This window comes from Chrysochloris asiatica, unplaced genomic scaffold (assembly GCF_000296735.1).
Source record: "Chrysochloris asiatica unplaced genomic scaffold, ChrAsi1.0 scaffold00008, whole genome shotgun sequence".
NCBI classification, from domain to species: Eukaryota; Metazoa; Chordata; class Mammalia; order Afrosoricida; family Chrysochloridae; genus Chrysochloris; species Chrysochloris asiatica.
This window is the reverse complement of record NW_006408526.1, coordinates 33,397,864-33,421,733: the sequence shown is the minus strand read 5'-3', so window position 1 is coordinate 33,421,733 and position 23,870 is coordinate 33,397,864.

The following is a 23,870-nucleotide window of genomic DNA, read 5'->3' as shown; positions in this document are numbered from 1 at the left end:
CGCTATGGGTCGGAACTGACTCGATGGCGCTTTAACAACAGTTTGCTTTAGTTTGAAACCTGTTCAGCATCCTAGCAACATAGAAGCCTCCACTGATAGGCAGGTGGTGGCCCTACACGAGGTGCATTGAGCGAGAACTGAACCAGATTGTCTGCACAGGAGGCAAGAAATCTACCAAGATTACTCATCTAGACACCGTTCTCTCCATGTGCCAACACAGAAAGATCACTTCATGTGGATCCAGAAGAGTAGGGTTCCAGAATCGGCACTGCCTTTTATAAGTGGTGAGATGTGGACACGTTGCTTAACTTCCCTGGGCCTCAGTTTCCAGTTGCCCTATCATTGTGAGGATTAGATGAAGTAATGCAGGTGAAAGCATACTACTAACCATGAGCAAATTCTAAGTGTTATGTGATGTTCTCGCTGCAGCTGGTCCACCCACAAGGCACCCCATGGTGATTTTTTTCTCATTCCATCTTGTGAGAAAGCTGTTTACTTGAATAAGATGCCTAGGAGAAACAAGATGTCCACCCCAGGAGCCCAGGAGAGCCCCCACTCATTCCTGGTCCATATCCTCGGAGCTCTGTCTGATCCCTAGGTTTCTTTCCACCCTAATGCTGTCAGCCTGTTCCAAAGCCAGTCCCTGACCAAGCCCAGACTTGAGGAGGGAAAGGCAGCCACAGAAATGAAAGATCAGGATTCTCTTTCTATTCCTTCCTTAGTTTCCTGTTCTGAGATGGGCACAGCAGCCTGATTTATTTTTGACAAATGTGTCTGCATTATGAATTATATTGGGGATGGAATTGTTACATTAAATCAAAGTTAATTTTCAACTTCTGTTCAGGGTGCCATAAATAATCAACTCCTGAGTAAGGTTATGGACTGAAGTCGCCCAAATTATGCTAATGAGGATGATTAAACTTTTGAATTCTAAGTTTCTGTAAGAATAACAATCAGTTAGCATTTACATTTCTGCCAGGCTGTAGGATCTGCTTGCTTTTTTCTGGGGCTGTTATTAAATATAAATAACAATACCAATTTTTAAAACTCAAGTTGAGCCCTTTGGGGTATATTCTATTCTTTTTTGGGTTCTCAACTCCTGCAGATGCCAATAGGGGCTATGTCTGCATGTCTGAGGCAACCAGAGGGGGATGAGCTGGTGGGACAGACTGCCACAGACACTGTGCGTTTAAATTTGCCTTAGAACTGCAAAGGGATGATCAAATTCTAACCTGGACAGTAATTATGTTCTGTCCAGGTGCATTTTGGGAGGAATGTAGGAAGCCATGTTGAGTTTTAGAAGTGCTCCAGTGCTCCATGATTTCCGAGGGATTTTGAACTTAGGATAGGGGACAATCTCTTAGTCTTTTCAGCTGACATGCAGTGTGTTTTCAGGCCCATTGCATTAACTTTCTGCACTCTGTTGTCTCTTCAGAGGCTCTGGGGACCTTTCACAGAATGCTACTCAATTCCCTAGTTTAGCTCAAGAAGGGGATCCAGTTGATTTCCAGCCTGATGTTTTGCCACCTGTTATCAAAGATTGCCCTGAGATAGGCTCATCCCTCTCCTGATGTTTTTGTGGGTCCTAGGCGGCTGCTATCGTAATAACAGGTCAGCTCAGAGGTTAGGATGCTGGCTGAGTGGCTATTGTTTATCCCAGTTTCAATTTCATCACCATGACAACCCACACAAGTCATTGTCCGAGCCAGTGCCTTGGTGCGGTGCAGAAGGTGTACGTGGGGTGATGCTGGTCCTTGCTGGCTGGCTGGCTCCTCTCTTGTTGCACTCCTGTGGCTGCTCCTTTCTTCCCTGCAAGCACTGAGGGTGTTCTTATTTTCTCCACCACTTACCCAGAAATTGTTTTTCAAAAGTGTCTCATTTCAACTGAATTTGGCTCCGAGTGATTGGAAACATTGCTCAGTGAGGAGTTCTTCTCTTGTCAAGTCTCCCTCCTTAGCATTCTTGCAGGCCTGCCTCGATCCCCTTGGGTTTCCAGAACTGCTGTAACTCCTGGCTGAGATAGAGGGGACGGGTGTGGAGGGGTGGGGATCTGCTTAACACTCACATCATCCACATAGTGTCTTTGTGAAAGTCCTGCTCTCACAGCTTGGTGTATCTCAAATGCGAAAGCTACTTTAATGTGTCTTCCAAGCTAGGGGGTGCCCCCCCTTGCTTGAGAATTTCAAGATTCAGATGGCTGGTGTTTCAGTTTTGCTCTATTGCTCTGAGAAACCCTCGTTCCTGTCTATGGAGGGCTGCTGAGACACCAGCTCTGGATGTTAACATCAGGTGAGCCTTGAAAGAATTGCTTTGGAAAAATGGGACATGAGACTATTGGATTTCTCTTTCGGGTCTTCATGTGTTTTATGATTCTGAAAGCATATACTGCTCTGATACAGAGCCAGCTAAAAAATGGACTCTTCTCCTTTCTGTCAAGGTGATGAGCCAGCCTGGAGGAGGCCTCAGACCAGGTTTGTCCTGTTGCTAAGAGTTAAGAGGCTGGCTGAGTACCAGGAAATAATGCTACCATTCCCAACCAGCCTATTAAATAGGGCTTCCTTTGCATCCACAGCATCACTTGTTTTTGCGGACTGGATGCCCTATTTACCTGAATATAATAGTATGCTGTTGTTGATGCCACTAAGTGCCCTTGAGTCAGTTCCAACACATAGCGACCCTATATAGTGCTTCCAAGGAGTAGCTGGTGAGTTTGAATCACTGACCTTGTGGTTCAAACCCATCTTGTGGCCCAGTGTTTTATCCCACAGTGCCACATCAAGACTCCTGAACATAACAGTATAGTGATTTAAAAAAAAAAAAAATTAAATAATGAAACAGCTTTGCCTAAGGGAGGTAAGCTGTGCGTGGCTAAGGAATAATTAGTAAAAAATTAAACTAGTGACTATCAAGTTGACTCTGACTGATGGTGACCTCTAAGTGTGTCAGCATATACCTGTGCTCCATAGGGTTTTCAATGGCTGGGGCCATCTAGAATGCCAGGTTTTTCATCTGAGGTGACCATGGGTGGATTCAAACAACCCACCTTTCATTTAAGTCAAGTGCTTACTTGTGTATGCTAACCAGGGGCCCTGGGGATCTAATCATTATAATTGTGTGTTGTCAAGTCCATTCTGACTCGTAGTGACCGTATAGAAAAGAGAGCAGCCTCATAGCTACCGCACAACAGAACAAAACACTGTCCAGACTGTGCTACCCTCAAAAGGGTGGCTGTGTTTGAACTCATTGTTGTGGTTATTGTGAAATCATCTCACTGAGGGCCTTCCTTTCATTCACTGGGCCGTTACTTTACCAAGTGTGATGGCCTTCTCTGGAACATGAGATGACGTCTTGCCATCCTGGCTTCTAAGGAACATTCTGACTGTACTTCTTCCAACACAGATTTGTTTGTTCTTCTGGGAATCCACAGAATATTAAGTATTCTTCACTGACATAATTCAAAGACCTCAATTTTTTTTTTGGTCTTGTTTATTCACTGTCCAGCTTTCACATGCATATGAGGTGACTGTAAACATCGTGGCTTGAGTCAGATTACCTTAGTCTTCATCTTTGCTTTTTAATATTTGATACAGAAGTCTTTTGAAGCATATTTTCCCACTGCAATACATCATTTGATTTCTTGACTGCTGCTTTCATGAGCGTTGATTGTGGATCTAAGTAAATAAAATAATTGACAACTTTAATCCTTTCTCCCTTTATCAAGATGTTTATTGCTCCAATTCTGAAGATTTTTATTTTCTTAAAGTTGATATGTAATCCATACTGAAGGATTGATATTCAACAGTGTTTGATATTCAATAAGTCTTTTATATTCAACAGTGTTTCATATCCTCTTCCCTTTCAACAAGCAAGGTTGTGTCATCTGCATATTGCAGGTTGCTAATGAGTCTTCCTCCAATCCTGATGCCATGTTCTCCTTTATATAATCCATTTTCTCAGACTATTTGCTTAGCACACACATTGAATAAGAATGGTGAAAGGATATAAACCTGAAGCATCCCTCTCCTGATTTTAAACCATGAAGTATCCCCTTGTTCTCTTTGAATGACTGCTTCTTAGTCTATGGACAGATTGCAGCTGATTACTGCAAGGTCCACAGTTCAAACCCACCAGCTCCTCTGTGGGAGAAATATAAGGTTGTCCATTCCTGTAGCAATTTACAGTCTTGGAAACCCTAAGGAGCAGTTTCACTCTGTCTTACAGGGTCATTATGAGTTGGAATGGACTCTATGGCAGAGTTTTTATTATCTCCCTGGTTTTCCTGGGGGTTTTAATTTAAGAAGCCTGGGAATTACCCATCACACCCAAGCATAGTACTGCAGCTTCATAGTACCCATTGCTTCATCCATGATCCCCAAAGCTGGGAATGTTGATACTATGTCCCAGGGGCATGTAACCCTTGCTGAGAGTTCTGCTCTCAAGGAGGAAGGGCAGATGGAACATGTCTAGTATCTAGTGCGGATTTCAGGAGAGGTCTGATTGGCCCTGGGGGAAGTGCCATGTAGGATGTCACTGCTATGAGTGGAAGGGGTGCCTGGACCTATATGAACTCCAGAGTTTTCCCCTCTGACATTCAATGAGTCTGTATGATGTCACTTGTTGGTGCCAAATGAATGGGAACTTATGCATGGGTGGGTCTGGAGATGTATTTAGGGATGCTCCAAACTGAATTTCTTCCACACCACTGACAAGAAGGCTTTGCGAGTTACCAACTGAGGAGAGATCTGAGCTGGCAGAATCAAAGGAAGCAGGTTTAGGAAAGGATCCAAATTACATTGAGAAAGATCCCACTGCTGTTCCAAGCAGTCCAATACCCCCTTTTGATTGAATAGGCTTGTTATAAAAAATGCATTAAAAAAATGAAATCGAAAGCAAATCCCTTCAAATAAGATTTCAGCCGTGTCTCAAATCCAGGGGTTTATTTGGAAGTTCTATCTTCTCACACTCTGCACAAAGCTGTGTTGGAAAGACCATAGTCCCTGAGCATGTCAAAGCAGGAAGGAAGATAACCATCAGGTTTTCTGAAATGGGAGCAAATGCCCCTTCCTTGGTTATTTTATGGTTTACTTACATGGAGGAGAAGGTCGCCTGATGTCACTCCCCCCAAATGATCATTGCTCTTAGGGGCTGAACCTTGAATTAATGCTGAACCCGTGACTCCGTAGTAGTTTCCTGCTATCCCTCCTTAGACTTCTATCATTCTGTTCTCTGCATTCCCGAAACTTGGACCAACCTGTTGCGTCCTATGTGTTAGCCCCATTGCCTTCCTCCTCTCTAGAAACAAAACAAAACAACCCACAGACCAACTGCCATTGGGTCAGTGTGACGCATGGTGCCTCCATGTGTGTCAGAGTAGAACCATTGAGTTTTCAATGGCTGGCGTTTTGGAAGTAGATAGCCAGGTCTTTCTTTTAAGGTACCTCTGGGAGGGCTCCAACTGCCAACCTTTTGGTTAGCATTAACTATTTGCACCACCCAGGGCCTCTTCTCGCCTCTAGATTGCTCCCAATAAGAAGCTCTTCCTATTGTATTTGGAGAAAAGACCAAGTTGCTTACTTACAACCTTTACTTGAAAGACAGGTAGGAGCCAGGAAGGTCTGTCAGCTAGGACAGTGCAAATGTTAATCCTACTTAATTCCAATTTCATGATGAAAGGCTCACTTTGAGATTTGATTGAGGTGAGCTTAGGTCAAACAAGAAGAGGTATCATTCAACCACATATTCATTTATTCATCAAACATCTATAGAACCAGGCACAGAGCTTGGACTGGGGGTCAGAGGAACAATACTTGGTCTCTGCTCTTTAGGGAGACAAACAGAAATAAACAGGAAATGATCACAATATATGCAATCAGTTTTGAAATAAATGTATGTACCAGTGCTAGGAAGAACAAATGAACGGTAACTGTGACTCTAGGGGAGGGAACACAGGGTAAGGGGTCAGTGAAGAAACTGACTCCTGAGTTGGGTTTCAAAGGCTGAGAAATAAACTCATAGAAATAAAGTATGGAACTCATTACATCCTAGAGAGATTTTTAGGAGGTTTGTAAATGAATTCTGATAGAATTTGGAGAATGTACGTAGGTAGCTCTGGAGAAAGTGTAGACATGATGTCTGGACATGGGTTCAAGCTCTGTTTTTCAGGGCGTGATCCCTGGTGAGTTACTCAGCATTTTTTGTGCCTCAATTTCTTCCTCCTCTGCAAAATGGTTAATATAATAACAATGCCTGTCCTGTCTATTTCATGGGGCTGCTGAAAGGAGCAACAATGCATATGAACATGCCAGAAGAAGGTCAAGTGTAAGGCAAATGTAATTGCATTTTAAAGCTTTTAATTTGGAAATCATTCTAAACTTATAAGAAATTGCAAAGCTAAAAATATTACAAAATACAGTTGCCTACACTTTACTCAGATTACTTATCAATTACAGTTTATCTCTATCCTTTCTCTTAAATATAATGCATGTATGTTTATGCATACATTTTTTTTCTGAATCATTTGAGGGTAATTCGTATACATCATGGCTCTTTATGCCTAAATACTTCAATGTATATTTCCTAAGAAGAGGGGTATTCTTTTCCATGACCTCAGCATATTTATTAACGTCATAGTTGTAACATTGATATAATACTTTTATATCCTATCTATTATGCACTTCATCTATATTTCTTATTTTTCAGTTGGTCTAATAATACCTTTCCTAGCATTTTCTCCTCCAGTACAGGATCTAGCTTGGGGTCAAGTATGTCTTTGTTTTCAAGTTTCTTTTAATCTGGAACATTTCCATAGTCTTTCTTTGCCTTGTATAATATTGATATTTTTGTAGACTATTGTCCCCCATTTTTTAAACATTGTTTCTCTTTTTGTGTTTGATGCTTTTTCTTGATTAGATTGAGGCTGTGCATTCTCAGTTAACATTACAGCCCAGAGATACTGTTTACTTCTTAGGATATCAGATTTGTAGACAAATGATTCCCTCTGTCTTTTATAGGTGATTTTGAGATCTTGAATATCCTGTCAAGGTCTTACCTGATTTCTCTACTGTTAATACTGGATTGTTCTTCCTTGCAAATGGTAATTAGTCTATAGGAAGACACTTAAGATCCTGCAAGCATTTCACTCCTCATCAAAAAGACTTAATACCTATTGATGATACTTGACTGATCCAATCTTCACCACAATGGTGTAAAATGCTAATCTTCCAACTCTCTACATTTACTAGCTAGTTCTATTAGCAGGAACCCTCCCTTCTATCTCTCTGTCTGTCTGTCTATCTGATGGGTCTATTTTTGGTGTGGATTCATGAATTCCTATTTTTCAATGGTCTGTAATGAATTTTTATAGGTAATTCCTTTGTGCTCAAATTAATTCAAATTGGAACATTGTGAGCCCCAACAAGGGTCTTTTCTGTTCTGTGACATACCCCATCATTTTTTTGAGCAATTCTTCACTTTCTAATGCAAAAAGTGTTGCAGGTTTATCTTTTATCTGCTCTACCTCAGTCCTGCCATCAGCCATTTCTTTGAAGAGTCTTGGTTCCTTTGGCTGGAAAATAGTATTAGAATCCAAGATCTGAGCTTTAGGGGAGTTCATTGTTACTGGGGTGTCTTTGCCTCTTGGCTCTCTTAATGGTCAGAGCTAGGAAATACATATGCATGCATATGTAAATATACATATGGTGGTGGTAGTGGTTATGTGCCCTGGAGTTGGTTCTAATTCATAGCCACCCTGTGTAGGCTTTCTGAGGCTGTAAATCTGTACTGGAGCAGAAAGCTTCATCTTTCTCCCATGGGGCGATCGGTACATTGTAACTGCTGACGTTGCAGTTAGCAGCCAACTGTAACCCACTATGTTACCAGAGATCCTTAATATACATATACATACTACATACATGCATACACTTGCACACCTAAACATAACATGCACATATGCATATATATATTCATGCATACAGATTTGCAGCATAATGATAAATTCATATATACATGCATATGTCTATTTTAGAAATCATGTCCTCATAGAACTCCAATTCAAGTCCATGTCTACAGGGTTCTTTCTTGTCTTCCCATATTCTATATTTGCATGGTTCTTCTTCAGCTAGAACTCGGACTCTCACAAGAAGCAACATGTTAGTCATTTACTCAATACTTTCGGAACTGCTTTGCTTGTTCCACCATGACAAATAAAATGACCATATCAGAAATTATTCGCACTTCTTCCCTCTCCTGCCCTGACACACACCCTACCCTGCCCTAGACTGAGGGTATACTAAATCTACAGGAAAATTTTTATGAGGAGTGGAACATTTGCAGGATCTTCAAGTGTCTTTGTACAGGCAAACTTGGTTTAGTTCCTTTTCTTTCCCCATTTCAGTGTGTTATGATACTTATTTGAAATTCAGGTAGGTCTATTTGTTTAAACTTTCTTTCTGTTTTAAGTCTTCTTCTCTTTCCCATTCTTACCAATTAATTAAAAAAAGAATTATAGACTCTTCTTCATATGCTTTCAAAAGTCAAAACTATATATTTTTAAAAAATGGAATGTCACTTTCCCCCCTAGCCCTTTCACACCAGTCCTTCCTACTTCCTGTTGGTATCCAACTTCATTTTTTTCTCTTTATCCTTCCTGTGTTTCTTTTTTGCAATAATACATAGATATATGCATATTTTCTTATTTTCCCATCTTTCTTACACAAAAGGAAGCATATCAGGTATGTTCTTAGGCAATTTTTTTCTCAATAACATCTGGAAATCACTCCATATCAGTTTTCATAGTGAGATCTTTGTGTTTTAACAGCTGCATTGTACTCCTCTGTGTGTGAACTATAGTATACTCAGCCAGTCTTGCATAAAATCATGTTACATTTCAAGACGATAACACTCATTGTAGAAACCTTGACCTTCTACATCTGTAACATTGACACAGGGTGGCAACCACTGGGTTAGCTAAATGCACATTATGTGCAACTAGACATTTTCATCATCTTGACTGGGCATAAATTGGGATTCCATCCTCCCCACCCACATGTATGCGTCTGAACTGGGCTTTGGGCCTTTCTGACAATTGGGGTTGTTGGGTTGTACTTCTCCCAACAAGTATCCATGGATTTACAAAAAGATGGGGAACTTCCTGGGATTAAAAACTTAAACCTTTGCCTACTGTTGGGGCATGGATGAAAACATGACTGATAGAAGGGGAGAGATAGGACCCAAAGGAAGCCAGCCACATGGCAGAGAGAGGGAATTCACCTTAGTAATACAGATGTCTGGAATGGTAAACCAAACTCAGTGACTTGCCTGGCTCTTCATAGGGAGAGTTGATATTTCTCATGGTCCAGACCCAGCCAGTTGGTGATGTGTGTGTGGTTGAGATGGATAAAGAACTGGAATGTATGCAACAGATGGCTGCTCAGAATCAGGTGCTCTGTGACATTGGTGTTGTTGTTAAGTGTAATAGAGTTAATGTCCACTTACAATGACCCCATGTGACAGAGTAGAACAGCCCCATAGGGTGTTCTTGGATGTAATCTTTTCTCCTGCAGGCAGCTGGTAGGTTTTAACTGGTGACCTTTTGGTTAGCAGCCAAACATGTAGCCACTGCATCACCAGGATACCTCCTGGCTGGGAGGGAGGAAACACTCTCTTTGTTGGTAAAGGCAGAGTTGGTGGCAGATGGGCAGAGTTCTCTGCTGAGGTAGGTCAGTACCTATGCCTGGGAGAAGCAATGGGTGGCTGCACTGGAGTGATGTTTGTTCTGTCTGGGCTGTGAAAGCTCTGACCTGGCCACTAGTACCAGAGGCGGTGGGAATGGGCTTCTGGTCTCACCAGGGAAGCAGGTGGCCTGGTTAGTGGTTCTTCCTGGCGCCTCAGCTTGGCAAACCACAGAGGCGTGTGGAAGAGCTGTATGAATCACTGCAAAATATTTTGAGGTACCAAGCTTATCTCTAAGTGAACACATTTTCCCATCTCACTTTATAAAAATGACAATATTGAACTTCAGTTTTCCCAGTGGTGGTAAAGTCATTGGCAGCACTGTTTGTATTCTCTGATGTTGGGTTTCACTGCATTGGTAGTGGGCTGGCAGGGACAAGATGCTGGCACTCCAGTGAACCCACGAAGTGGCACCTTGGGACGCCAGTGGAGCTGGGACCGAAGTGATGGGAGTAGAGAACAAGGCTGGGGTGTCTATGCCCTCATGTGACCTCGAAGCTTCTTGGAAATGTCTGGGAGTAATGACTCCCTAAGAGATTGCACCTTCTGCTATCACACGGGTGGGACTTTGGAGAAGCAAGATTCAGGCTAAGGTTGTTGTAAGGTGCTGTCAAGTGGGTTCCAACTCATAGCGACCTTATGTACAACAGAACGCAACACTCCCTGGTCCTGCATTATCCTCACAATTGTTGTTACGCTTCAGTCTATTGCTGCTGCTCCTGTACTAATCCTTCTTGTTGGGGATTGTCCTCTTTCTCGCTGATCCTCCACTTAACCAAGCATGATGTCCTTCTCCAGGGACTGGTCCCTCCTGATAATATGTCTGAAGTATGAGAGACCATGTCTCACCATCTAGCTTTTTTAAAAGTTAATGGGACCTTTTTACTTCCTGGCTTTTTTTAACTTAATTTTTTTTTTTTTTTTTAACTTCCAGAGGAAGCCTGGGGTGTTTTGGTTGCAGTTGTACATAGAATCATTGCAGAGACCACTTCTCTCCTCCACAAGAATGCAGCTGTTCTCTTTCAACTCCCTGACAGATGGTCAGTTTGCATGAATTAATTGCATTTGTTTTTCTATTTTGTGTACATTCTTGTACCCTCTTGTGTGCTTATTCCCTCTTCCAGAGCCAGTAGCTATCTCTTTTCTTTCCCTGTTTTGTTTTTTCAGACATACTTCTGAACACAGGAGACAATAAGACCGAGGAGTTAGCTTTTTTCCCATCATTCCTTGTAACCAGTGTTCAGATCAAACACTGCACTGGGGTCTGTGTGTCTTGGACTCTGGGTGACATGAACATCCTGAACAAGCAAGGTAGGAAATAGGATTGTCAACTCCTCTGCCACCTCTGCATAAAGACTATGGGTTGAATTGTGTCTTCTCAAAAGATGTGTGGAAGCTTCCCTGGTACTCGTGAATGTGACTTTGTTTGGAAATAGAATCTTTGAAGATGTCAGTTAAATTAACATGAGGTCATGCCAGCAGAGAGCGAGTCCTAATCCAATACAAGTTGTGTCTAACAAACAAGAAGAGACACAGACACATATTCAAAGGAAGACATGCCTACAAACCAAGGAACAGAGAGCTGTCACCAGAAGCTAGGAGGTAGGCATAGGACAAATTCTCCCTCAAGACTCAGAAAAGATCACCACACTGACATCCTGATCTTAGACCCCAGGATTTTAGAAGTGTGAGACAAAAACATTCTGTTCTTATAAGCCACCCAATTTGTAGTGCTTTGGGATGGTAGCCCTGGGAAATACAAGCCCCTGACTACCCCATTTTGGAAGCACTCTGTCCTTCTCTTATCTTAGTGGTTTTTCTTTTCTCTCTCTGGGATATGCCATATTTAGCTATTTGTTTATTTATTGTCTCTCTCATTATAATTGAGTTTTATTACGGCAGAGATTTGCTCCTTGTGTTCACTGATAATTATCTGGTGTCCAGAACAGTGCTGGACACATAGCAGGCCCTCCACTTCACGCTCTTTCCATTACCCTGGCCCAAGCTGTCTAGACCCTGGAAGCCCACTTCTAAATCCCGTCTCCTTGGCAAGGTCCCTGCAAATTATACAACAGCGTAGGTGCCAGTGTGCTGAATGGCAAGGCCAGAGCTTCAAGTTCTACCTTCCTAGAAGATAGACCTTGGATAAACTCACCCATATCCCTGAGCCCCTCTTGAAGAGCTGTTGGGAAGATTTAAAAAATGAGCATCAAAAATTAAAGCTTAAATGGTAGCTCTTGTTATTCTTAGTGGCAGATTTTTGATGCTGGATTCTTTATTCATCCTCTCTTGTCTCCTGAGTTTTATGCCCCTCCCTGTCAGCTTCCAGTCCTTCCATGTTTCCACCCAGCCACCCACCCACACTATTACGCCAATTCTCCTCAGTCTGGAGCCAAGGCCCTTGCCCTCCCGAGGCTCTCTTGGTTTCTATCAAAAACTCACTCTGAAGTATTGTGCTGTGGTTATCTCACCTTGGGTAATAAGGAAAAGCAATTGACTGCTAGCCCATTCGTAAAATGCAATATAGATATGTATGCATGGCTTAATGTCCAAGACAAATTTTGTGAAACAGGACGTAATGTGACTTGGATGTTTAGCGAACACCAGATTATAGACAGTAGGGAGGCACACAGGAAGGGTTGGGAGTGTCTCACAGGGACCTCACTGCTGCAGTGTCCAGGGACGGAGCGAAAACTTGCACCATTACGGGTCTTGTGTAGTCGCGGCCTGGTCTCCCAGAGCCAAGTGTTCAACCCGTATCCACTCTGAGTTTGTCATACAGCTGGTGGGCTGGTTGACGTGACTCACCACCTCTCCTCTCCTCACTCCTCCATGCCCACCTTCTTCGACCCCCATTGCAGTTGTTAAGTGCCTTCGTGCTTGTTTGACTCATAAGTTGTTATAGCAACCCTGTATAGGGTTTCCTGGACTCTTGGTATGGCACTGTAGGATCAGCACTGGACTACAAACCACAAGGTGGCAGTTCAAATCCACCAGCTGCTCCTCAGAAACCCTATACAGGGTCGCTAGAAGTTGGAATCGATTCGACAGCAATGAACAAAAACAACAGACTTAATATTAGCACATTTTAATAAATGATTCTAAAAAGTATTTCGTGCTATGTAGCTGTCTGTGAAATTGGGGAATTTTTAGTTGTTCAGTTGACCCCTGATACAAGTGTACTCAGTTACACCTTTTTTTTTTTTTTTAGGCTAAGCTGGTGGAACTGAGCTTGCTTCAGGTACAGAGCAATGGCTAATGTGCTTGGTTGCTAACTGAAAGGTTGGAGGGTTGAATCTACACAGAGGCACTTTGGAAGAAAGAGCTGGTGATTGCTTTCTCCCCAAACCAGCCATTAAAAACCCTATGGAGCACAGTTCTATTCTGATACACAAGGGGTCCCCATGAGTCATGTTAGACACCCCAACAGCTGGTTTCAGGTGTAAAATTTCATATTTCAAGGAGCTCTGGTAGCTTAGTGGTTATGAGTTGGGCTAGTAACCTCATAGGGTTAGTAAAGATTTGGTGGTAGTTATGGGCCGTGGAGTCAATTCTGATTCATAGCGACCCTGTACAGGGTTTTCAAGGCTATAAATCTTTACAGGAGCAGAAGGCCTCATCTTTCTCCTGTGGAACTGCTGGTAGTTTCGAACTGCTGACCTTAAAGTTCACAGACTGGTTAGTAACCACTATGCTGCTAGAGTTACAACCTTGGAAACCCTACTCCAGGGCACACCACCACCACCACCACCATTTCATATTCCAGGGTTCAAACAGAAGACTCTCAATTGATAGTGACAACATAGAATTTAAAGCAGAAGTTAATCTTGAGCTACTTCCATTCTGTAATTCGAAGTGACTACTTAGAATTTTTATTTGTGTTTAAAATGTAAAACAATGAAACTAATTACAAACTGTGAAGTAGAATGCTTTTGATAGGTACATGCAAATTTCAGTTTATATATGAAATATTTTACTTAATTTGAAATATGCCTTTAAAATTAAAATAGTGTATTATTCTTTTAAATTACTAATAGTTAATTGTTTGCTTTAATGCTAAAGGAGGAATCCAAATAATAAAATATAACATCATTGGCATAACTCAGTATTTACCTAAATTGTGCCATTTGCAAATGTTTTAGTTTTATTGAAATTTGCTTGCAATTACTGCCCAATTATTTACCTAAAATATCATCTTTTAGTTCTTATTCTTTTATTGGAATGATTATATATAGGAGGTTCAATAAAAGAGTATTTCATTGTTTATGTTTCATTCTGGTCATTACTATTTGTTTAAGTCCATGATTACTACTGAAATAATTTTGGCAAATAGAGCAAAGGTTTTATAAAAAATCATGGAATGTGATAGGATTCGATTGAGCAAAGCGGTGGTTCTGATGTCTTGTCCCCAGGGACCAGGACTTTATGAGGTTCAAGCACTGTGCTTAGAGGAGTAGTGTGGGCAGCCTCTCAGGAAGGCTAAGCCTTGACATGAAGTGAGACAAGTGTTCTGATCACATGTTCTGGTTGGAAATTGTACTAAGAACCTCTAGTTAAGACATAGATTCAGCTATAGTAATGCCATGGTATTTGCAATAGCTTCATATGTATGTAGAAGTTGTACAATGAATAAGGAAGACTAGAACAATAGATGCATTTGAGTAATGGTATTGGGCGAGACTATTGAAAGTATTATGTACTGCTCCAAGAACAAACAAATCTATGTTGGAAGAAGTATAGCTAGAACGCTCCTTAGAAGCCAGACTGGCAAGACTTTGTCTCTTATACTTCGGATATATAGAAGGAACCAGTCCCTGGAGAAGGACATCATGCTTGGTAAAGTGGCGGGTCAGTGAGAAAGAGAAGAACCCCAACAAGATGGATTGGCACAGTGGCAGCAGCAATGGACTCAAGCTTAACAAGAATTGTGAAGATGGTGCAGGGCCAGGCAGAGTTTTGTTCTGTTGTACGTAAGGTCACTAGCTATGAGTCAGAACCGACTCAATGGCACCTAACAACAACAACAGTAACAGTAATTCTATAGCAAAATACACTGAGGCTCTGAAGTGAAAATATAGATTCAGCTGCAAATAGAATGGATTTCTCTCTCTTACAACAGGATGTGTATGGTAGCTCCATACCCTTTGGATTCAGGCACCCAGACCCCTCTGCTTTGGCATTCCTGGACGTGCCCTTCTTCATATGCCCTAGGTACCTTACCACCAGAGCAGCATTCTGACCAGTGGGACTGGAAAAAGGGGCAGGGGGTATGTTCTTTTTCCATACATCCATATTCATAATTGTAAACATTACTTTTGCTCACTTCTCATTGACCACTACTAAGTCATGTGACCACAGCTAGCTGCACAAAAGGCTGGAAAATGTATTCTTTATTTTAGGCTGCCATATGTCTAGCAAAAATTTCTATTACTATGGGGAGGACAGAGGGAAGAGATAAATGACTATTTGGAGACCCTAGAGGTTTCTTCCATAGAATACTTTCAATAACTTTCTTCTTTTCTACAACTTGAGATGGCAGCCCACCAGCAGTTAATTCTAGGTCCAAAAGTGTCGTTGATACCTTATCCATCCAGTGAGATTTAGTTTAAAGAAACCTGCTCCAACCATTCGAATATCCTGCCCTGGGGCTGGGGAAAAATGAAAATGGTGTAACTTCCTCCTTGGACAGCTCTATTCTGGAACACGAAATTGTGCTCATGAGGAATCTGTACCTGGACCAAGAAGCAGTTGTTTGAACAGAACATAGGAACACTGAATGGTTTAAAATTAAGAAAGGTATGCAACAAGGTTGTGTTCTTTCACCATACTTATTCAACCTGTATGCTGAGCAAATAATCCGAGAAACTGGGTTATATGAAGAAAAACATGGCATCAGGATCGGAGGAAGACTCATTAATAACCTGCGATATGCAGATGATACAACCTTGCTTGCTGAAAGTGAAGAGGACTTAAAATATGTACTGATGAAGATCAAAGAGCACAACCTTCGGTTTGGATTACATCTCAATGCAAAGAAAACAAAAATCGTGACCACTGGACCAATAAACAACATTCTTATCAACAGAGAAAAGATTGAAGTTGTTATGGACTTCATTCTTCTTGGATCAACTATCAACACTCATAGAAGCAGCAGTCAAGAAATCAAACGACGTATTGCATTAGGCAAATCTGCTGCACAAGACCTTTTTGAAGTGTTGAAGAGCAAAGATGTCTGCTTGAGGACTAAGGTGTGCCTGACCCAAGCCATGGTATTTTCAATAACCTCATATGCATGCGAAAGCTGGACAATGAATAAGGAGGACTGTAGAAGAATTGATGCTTTTGAGTTATGGTGTTGGAGGAGAATATTGAAAGTGCCATGGGCTGCCAAAAGAACCAACAGATCAGTGTTGGTAGAAGTGCAGCCAGAGTGTTCCTTGGAGGCCAAGATGGCCAAATTTCGTCTCTCATACTTCGGACACATTGTCAGGAGGGACCAGTCGCTAGAGAAGGATATCATGTTTGGTAAGGTGTAGGGTCAGAGAAAATGAGGAAGACTCCCAGTGAGATGGATTGGCCAAGTGGCAGCATCGATGGACTTAAGCATGGCAACAGTAGTGAGGTTGGCCCAGGATTGGGCAGTGTTTCATTCTGCTGTGCATAAGGTTGCTATGAGTCGGTACTGACTTGATGACACCTAACAACAACAACACCCCACTCTACCCCACTTCTGTAGGATCAGCACTGGACTATGAACCACAAGGTGGGCAGTTAAAACGCACAAGCTGCTCACTGGAAATCCTACATAGGGTCGCTATGAGTGAATCATCTGATGGCACTTAAGAGCAATAACACCAACCCCCAATTGGACCTTTTCCTTCTCGTATAAAAATTGTTGTTATTGTTGAGTGCTGTGGAGTCGGTTCTTACCCATAGTGACACTATATAGTGTTTCTGAGGAGCAGCTGGTGAGCTTGAATCGCCAATCATGCGGTTCAAACCAGCTATGCAGTCCAGTGCATTAACCCACAGTGCCACACCCGGACTCCTATAAACAACAATAATATAACCATTACTATTTCACATTCAATTCAATGGGATCATGTAGATAAATTAAAGAAGATGGGAATAAACTGTGTTATGGATTAAATTGTATCCCCCTCCAACAAAGCATGTGTTAGAATCCTAATGCTTACATCTGTGAATATAGCTTTTTATATTAGGTCCCCTCCTGAGAGTTGACATGATGAAATGTGGCACGAAGAAACTGTCCTACTCAGGCGAGTGCAATTAGGGCACAGCCTCTAGGGTGAGCCTCAGTGCCTCTCAGGCTTGTGAAGTCCCCACCTTGCCAAGTCACTTCTCCCTCTGCTCCTGCAACTATTTAGCATACGGACGCCCCTGCCTCACACACATAGTGCACAAATGACAAGACCCAGACAGCTAGTGGGAAAGAGTTAATAAAAGGGGCCATGATCCACAGGTCCTCATATTGCACTTAGGAAAGTGACATGATTGAGCTTCCTTAGCTGTTAGGAGGCGAGCTGCGCATCAATGCAGCGGAGAGCCAAGGTGAGAGAAATTTCCAGCTAGCTCTCATCAGAACTGCAGTTCCACATCCTGCCGCTGTGAGGAACTGCTTCCAGGCAGTGGAGGAGCAGATGCCAGCCGGGGCCTGCCCGGGTCTGAGCGGCCTTCCCACCACTAGTACCCATTCTGACTCTGAGATCCCTAACAAGTGGCAACCCTGTTCTCTCTACAGGCAAGCAGGGCCGTCTGTCCTTCCCAGCCCATTAACACAGTGCATGCAGAGTAAGGTTAATGGAATTGAGATGGAGCTGGCTGGCAGTAAAGGGAGAGCCAGTGGTGGGGGTTGGGGAACACACAGCCCACTTTTGTCTCTCAGCCCCCACATACCTCTTCCTGGCTCTGGGCATATCCAAGGACTGTGGCCATTTGGGCACCTCTGCCTCACAGAGACGGAGGAAAGGAGGGGATAGAGGTACTGGAGGGGCATCAAAGAGAGTGGGGTCATTTGTCCTCAGCAGTCTTACCCATAGGGCCCCAGGGAGGGCAGCCATCAGCTCAGTTAAGAGAGTCATTAGGAGAGAAAATCAGGTTTTATGACCACAGACAGGGCTACATGATTGAATTGTGGGTGAAGACAGAGTCAAGCTGTACATCTCAGAGAGTGGGAGCTTCTGTTTGCCAGGCAAAGTCCCCAAAGGGCAAGAGCGGAGGAACGACGCCCACGCGGGTGAACGGTATTGCCATCAGTCGAGCTCCCTGGAACCGTCATTTACTCCTAAATGGAAGGAGATGGATCCAAGAGATGCAGATGGGGCTGAGGTCTGTCTGAACATCAGAAGCAGATTAAATTGGAGGTGGGAGGTGAGAAAGCCCTTCATCTTCAGGGAGGATGTGAGGTCAGTGTGTACAAATTTCACAGATGAAAATGACATATTTTGTAACCTAAGTTCTGGGTGGATTTTCACACTCATTGCTTTGAAAAACAGTTGAGGCTGCTCAGTTTGCTTTCTTTTGATAAGGGAAGTGAAGAAACCCTTTCAGCAATCACACTGACTCATTGGGCAGTTTTGGTGGTGGTGCTCCAAGTTCTGTGTGGCCCGGACCTTAGAGGGGAAAACCTTACAGAGCCTAGGCTCACACCCTTCTATAGTGGGGTGTTCAACCAAAACTATAGTAACAAATTGATTGCCACTAGGAAACATACTGGAGTCTACTTAGGACTATAAAGTTGTTTCAGAAGTAATGGCAGCAATTACTGCCTTGAAAACATTTTCAAATAAGATTGTTTCTGACATCATCTAAAACCATCAGTAACCAGTTGTCACTGAGTTGACCCAATTCATGAGGCCCTCATGTGTGTCAGAGTAGAACTTGCTCCATAGGGTATTTAAAGGCTGATTTTACTGAAGTAGATAGGATTTCCTTCGGAGGCATCTCTGGGTAGACTTGATCCTCCTGCCTTGTGGTTAGCAGCCAAGGATGTTAACCTTTTACACATACCCCTAATTTCTGTCCTTTCCATAGGCTTTTGGAATGTATGAAGTACTTTCATTTGCTTCTGTGTGGTAGTCAGATTTTGTTATACTCATTTTACAGGCAAGGAAAATGAGGTTTATAGGTACCAGGCAGTGGGGACAGCAAGACAGTAACTAGGAAGGAATTTGAAACCACAGCTGAGGTTGCCATATTCCTGATGCTGCCTCTGGCAAAGGACTTCCCTAAATACCTCTGGAAGGTCCTGCCTAGTAAAGGGAATGGGATACTGATAATCTGTCTCAGGGCTTTTCATCCCTTTTGGATTTTTTTCTTAGCCCACTACCAATACCAGCTGACTACAACCCATGGTAACCTCATGTGTGTCAGAGCAGAACTGTGCTCCACAGGGCTTTCAACTGGTGATATTTTGGAAGCAGACCACCAGCCCTTACTTCTGATGTGCTTCTGGGTGGACTCAAATAACCAATGCACCAGGAACCATCCGCACCACCCAGGGACCCTGCTCTTAGCCCAGGGCCCCCAAACTGAAATTAAATCCAGACCCAACAGTGGATCTCAAGCCTCCACTGAACTGTCCTCAAAGCTGTCTTGGTGTGGTGCCATGTGGTTAGAAGAGGAGGCTGTCAGGCTGCTGGCTTCTTCAAGCTGAAATAGCACTTTTCTTTCTTCTTCTCAGTTCCTCCAAGCTTTTATGAGGCTCCAGTCTTGGGCCATTTCCCAGGAGATAGTAAATGGAGAAAAAAAAAAAAAAGTATCCCTGAGCATTTGGGAACAATATCATTAATATTGCATGCAAGTAAAATTTTACCAAAGATAATTCAAAAACAATTGCAACAGCACATTGACAGGGAACTGCTAGAGGTTCAAGCTAGTTTCAGATGAAGACGTGGAACAAGGGCTCTCATTGCTGATGTCAGATAGATCTTGGCTGAAAGCGGAGAATATCAGAAAGATGTTTATCTGTACTTTATTGACTATGCAAAGGTTTTTGATTGTGTGGATCATGACAAGCTATGAACAACATTGTAGAGAATGAGTTTTATGGAACACTTATGCTCATGAGGAACCTGTACATAGACCAAGAACATAGAACATAGAACAGAGCAAGACGACAGAAAAGATGTGCACCAGGGTTGTATTCTTTAACCATACTTAATCAATCTGTATGTTTAGCAAATAATTGGAAAAGCTGGATTTTCTGAAGAAAAATGTGGCATCAGGGTTAGAGGAAGACTCATTAACAATCTGCGATATGCAGATGATACAACTTTGCTTGCTGAAAGCAAAGAGGACTTAAAATACTGATGGCCACAGTCTTCAGTATGGATTATACCTCAATGTAAGGAAAACAAAAATCCTTACCACTGGACCAATAAATATCAAGATAAATTGAGAGAAGTTAAAGTTGCTAAAGACTTCATGCTGCTCAGACCAACCATCAACACTCATGGAAGCAGTAGTCAGGAACTCAAACAACATATTGCAGTAGTGAGATCTGTTGTGCAAGACCTCTTCAAAGTATAGAAGAGCAAAAAAAGTTTGAGGACTAAGGTGTGCCTGACTCAAGCACTGATATTTTCAATAACCTCATATGCATGTGAAAGTTGGACAATGAATAAAGAAGACCATAGAAGAATTGATGCATTTGAGTTATGGTATTGGAGGAGAATATTAAAAGTACCATGGACTGCCAAAAGAACAAACAAATCTGTGTTGGAAGTACAACCAGAATGCTGCTTAGAAGCCAGGATGGCCAAATTTTGTGCCTCATACATTGGATATATTATCAGAACTGACCAGTATCTGGAGAAGGATATCATGTTTGGTAAAGTGGAGGATCAGCAAGAAAAGGAAGACCCCCCAATGAGATGGATTGGCACAGTGGCAGCAGCAATGGGCTCACACATAAGCAATGACTGTGAGGTTGGCCAGGACCAGGTAGTGCTTCATTCTATTGTGTACAATGTTGCTATGAGTCAGTACCAACCTGACGACACCTAATACTAATAACAATGACAACTTTTGGTTCATGGGGTTATTCTATCCTCAGGGCTTGGAGAGATACTGAATTTGAGATTGGTGGTGGGATTTATGGATGTGCCTTATGTATTCATGTGGTTTGGAAACAGACAACTTTTGCTTCCTAAGGGGGAAAAAAAAGTTGAAAGGGATTTGTTAAATAAACTGAAAGGAACCTCTGGGATCTCTATTTCTCTATGTACAAACCCTTTCCTAGAGTGTAAATGCATCAGGAGCACATGGATCTAATTTCACTCAGACACCACTTTGGTTTATAAAACTCAGAAAGGAAAATCACCAATGGCCAAGTTTGTTTTCATCTCTCTGTCCATATACTCCCAGAAGCTTGTTCTAGCCTTTCCATCCTCTGGGGAGGTGGGATGTTTGCATGTTTGAATGGGAGGAGGAGGTGGCAATAGCAGCTCCCATCATAAATATATCAAACCCCTGCCGTGACAGTGTCTGGAAAAACTGGGACTAGGTACCATATTTACCCAAAGAGTGTCTGGGTACTGCTCCCCAAACACCAAGACTCAACCTTGGACATGGAGGGGAGACAGATACATGGAACCCTGCTGAAGGGCCTCAAAGGAGATATTGTTGTTGTTGTTAAGTGCCTTTGAGTTGGTTTTGACTCATAGTGACCCTGTATAGAGTTTCCAAGGAACCTCTGGTAGGATTCAATTGCCGATTTTGCTGCTCAAACTGACCTTGCAGTGCAGTGCATTGTCCTCCAGCACCGTACCAGGACTCCCAAAGGAGATGGGACAGTAACTATTATGGGCTGAAATATTTATGCTGGAGTCCTTACCTGTTGGACCTGTGACCATGACCTTGTTTGGAAATTGTCTTCAAAGATATTATTAGTTAACATGAGCCCACAGTGGAGTAGGGTTGGTGTTGTTGTTAAGTGCCATTGAGGCAGTTCTGTTTCATAGCAACCCTGTATAGGGTTTCCAAGGAGTGGCTGGTGTGTTGAACTGCCGACCTTTCTGCTCAAACTGACCTTGTAGTCCAGTGCATTGTCTCGCAGTGCCACCCCAGGAGTAGGGTGGTGCCCTATAAAAGATGAGAAGTCACAGAGGGACAGAAGAATGTTCATGTGTTGTCAGAGTTATGCTGCAGCTGCACACAAAGAAATGCCTGGGAGTCGCTGGATGGTGCAAACGGTTAACACACTTGGCTGCTATCCAAAAGGTTTGTTGGAGGTTCAAATCTACTCAGAAGAATGTGGAGAAAGGCCTGGTAGAGAAATCATCCACTGAAAATCCTATGGAGCACAGTTCTAGTCTGACACACATGGGATCACTAGGAATTGAAACCAATGACAATTGAAACCAATGAGAACGCTTTCCTTGGAGCCTTTTGAGAGAATGAAACCCTGATGAAACCCTGACTTTGGACTTCTAGCCTCCAGAACTGTGAGACCATAAACTTTTGTTTGAAGTCAATCACTTTGTGATACTTTGTCATAACAAACATACAACCTTTGGCAGTGAATCTGGTAGCTTTATCCTCTTTTCTCTGTGTGTGTTTTTTTCAGATCTTCCTCTCAGGACCTGAGCACTTAAAAAACAGGTTGTGTAAAGTGAGGCTGGCTAGTAAACATCCCACTCAAAGGAACTCCAGGGTCTGCCGAGTGACCCACACTCCTGGTTTGCATTGGGGAGAATTTTGAGCAAGAAACCCAAGCTTAGCCCGTCTCTAAGGACCACAGGGAAAACATTATGAGTTGCTAGAATCCCATCCCTGTAAGGCTGTATGTTCTGAGATGGATCTCAAACAAGAGCATTTATAAAGAGTGACAGACACTTTATAAAGAAAGGGTAGTCATGAAGGTCTTTTTTTGGAGGGTGACATTTGAACTAACATCTGAGTGAAAAGAAAATAACAAGCCACATATTGAGCCATTACAAGACGTTTCCAGGCAATGAGGACAAGAGCAAACGTTCTAAGGAGGGAACGAGGTTCGATTTAAAGCCTTACAAACCCTATACAGTGTTGCTATGAGTCAGAAGTGACTCTATGGCACATAACCACCACCATATTTACATGCATATGTAAGCTTCACTGGTTTTGTTTCTCTGTAGAACGCAGGCTAAGATATCATTTCTGCTAACAACAAACACCCAGACCATCTTGTCAGTAGCTACAGGCCTGGACAACTGCAGTAATCTGCTAATTGATCTTTCAATATGTACTCCAGCTTTCCTTAAACTCTTTACCATGACATACCAGGCTCTAGTATAGTGAATTATTTAATATGTCTCTTCTAAACTTTAGTCTTTGTAACTCCCGCTAGTGATTTTTCCTGATAAATCTGGGTAAGAGAAGGTGGGAAAACGTGCTGATAGGATGCTATGATCCTATTGTGACTGTTAGCAGAGTTAATTATGATTGTAAAAACTTGGAGTTCTAATGTGAGTTTAAAATGAGTCATCTCAGAAGAAGAGTGGGGATATGGAGTATACCCTTTGGACCCTGAGATTCCTGCGCATGGAAGCTCCTCAACTCAGGGACAGAAAGCTGTGGCACCAGAGGAGTGGCAGGAAGTATCAACAGCAGAACAGAGAACCAGAGCATGAGACAGATTGCTGGGTTTCCCCAGACCACAGAGCAAGTAAAGCTGAGTGACATTGGGTGGGAGACTTGGCTTGCTTGTGTAGAGGGGTACCTCCAGGCACTTAATTGGAGAAACTAGGTTTGCTGGCCCATGGAACTTGAGGCCGAGGCTTATGGTGGAGTTGGTGTTCTGTGGGCATTTATCAGCAGCCCTAAAAGAACTTTGTAATATTGCTGGAGCAGAGCAGAGGCCAGGCTGAGGGGCAGAGGACAGCCTGTCTGTGGGCATGGCAGAGGAGAGGCTGTCTTGACTGGAAGAATTATGCCCTGAGCATTGTCTGATCCTGCCACTGTTAATACCCCTAATAAACGGCATAATGAGTCTGGCATCTGAGTTCTGTGTGGCCTTTATAATGGATTATTGAACCCAGATGAGAAGCAGAAAGTGCTGTGGGAGGGATGGTTGGTACCATTATTTGAACAGGTCCCTAGAACCCCTCCAACATCGTCTCATACTATCTTCCATTCACTCA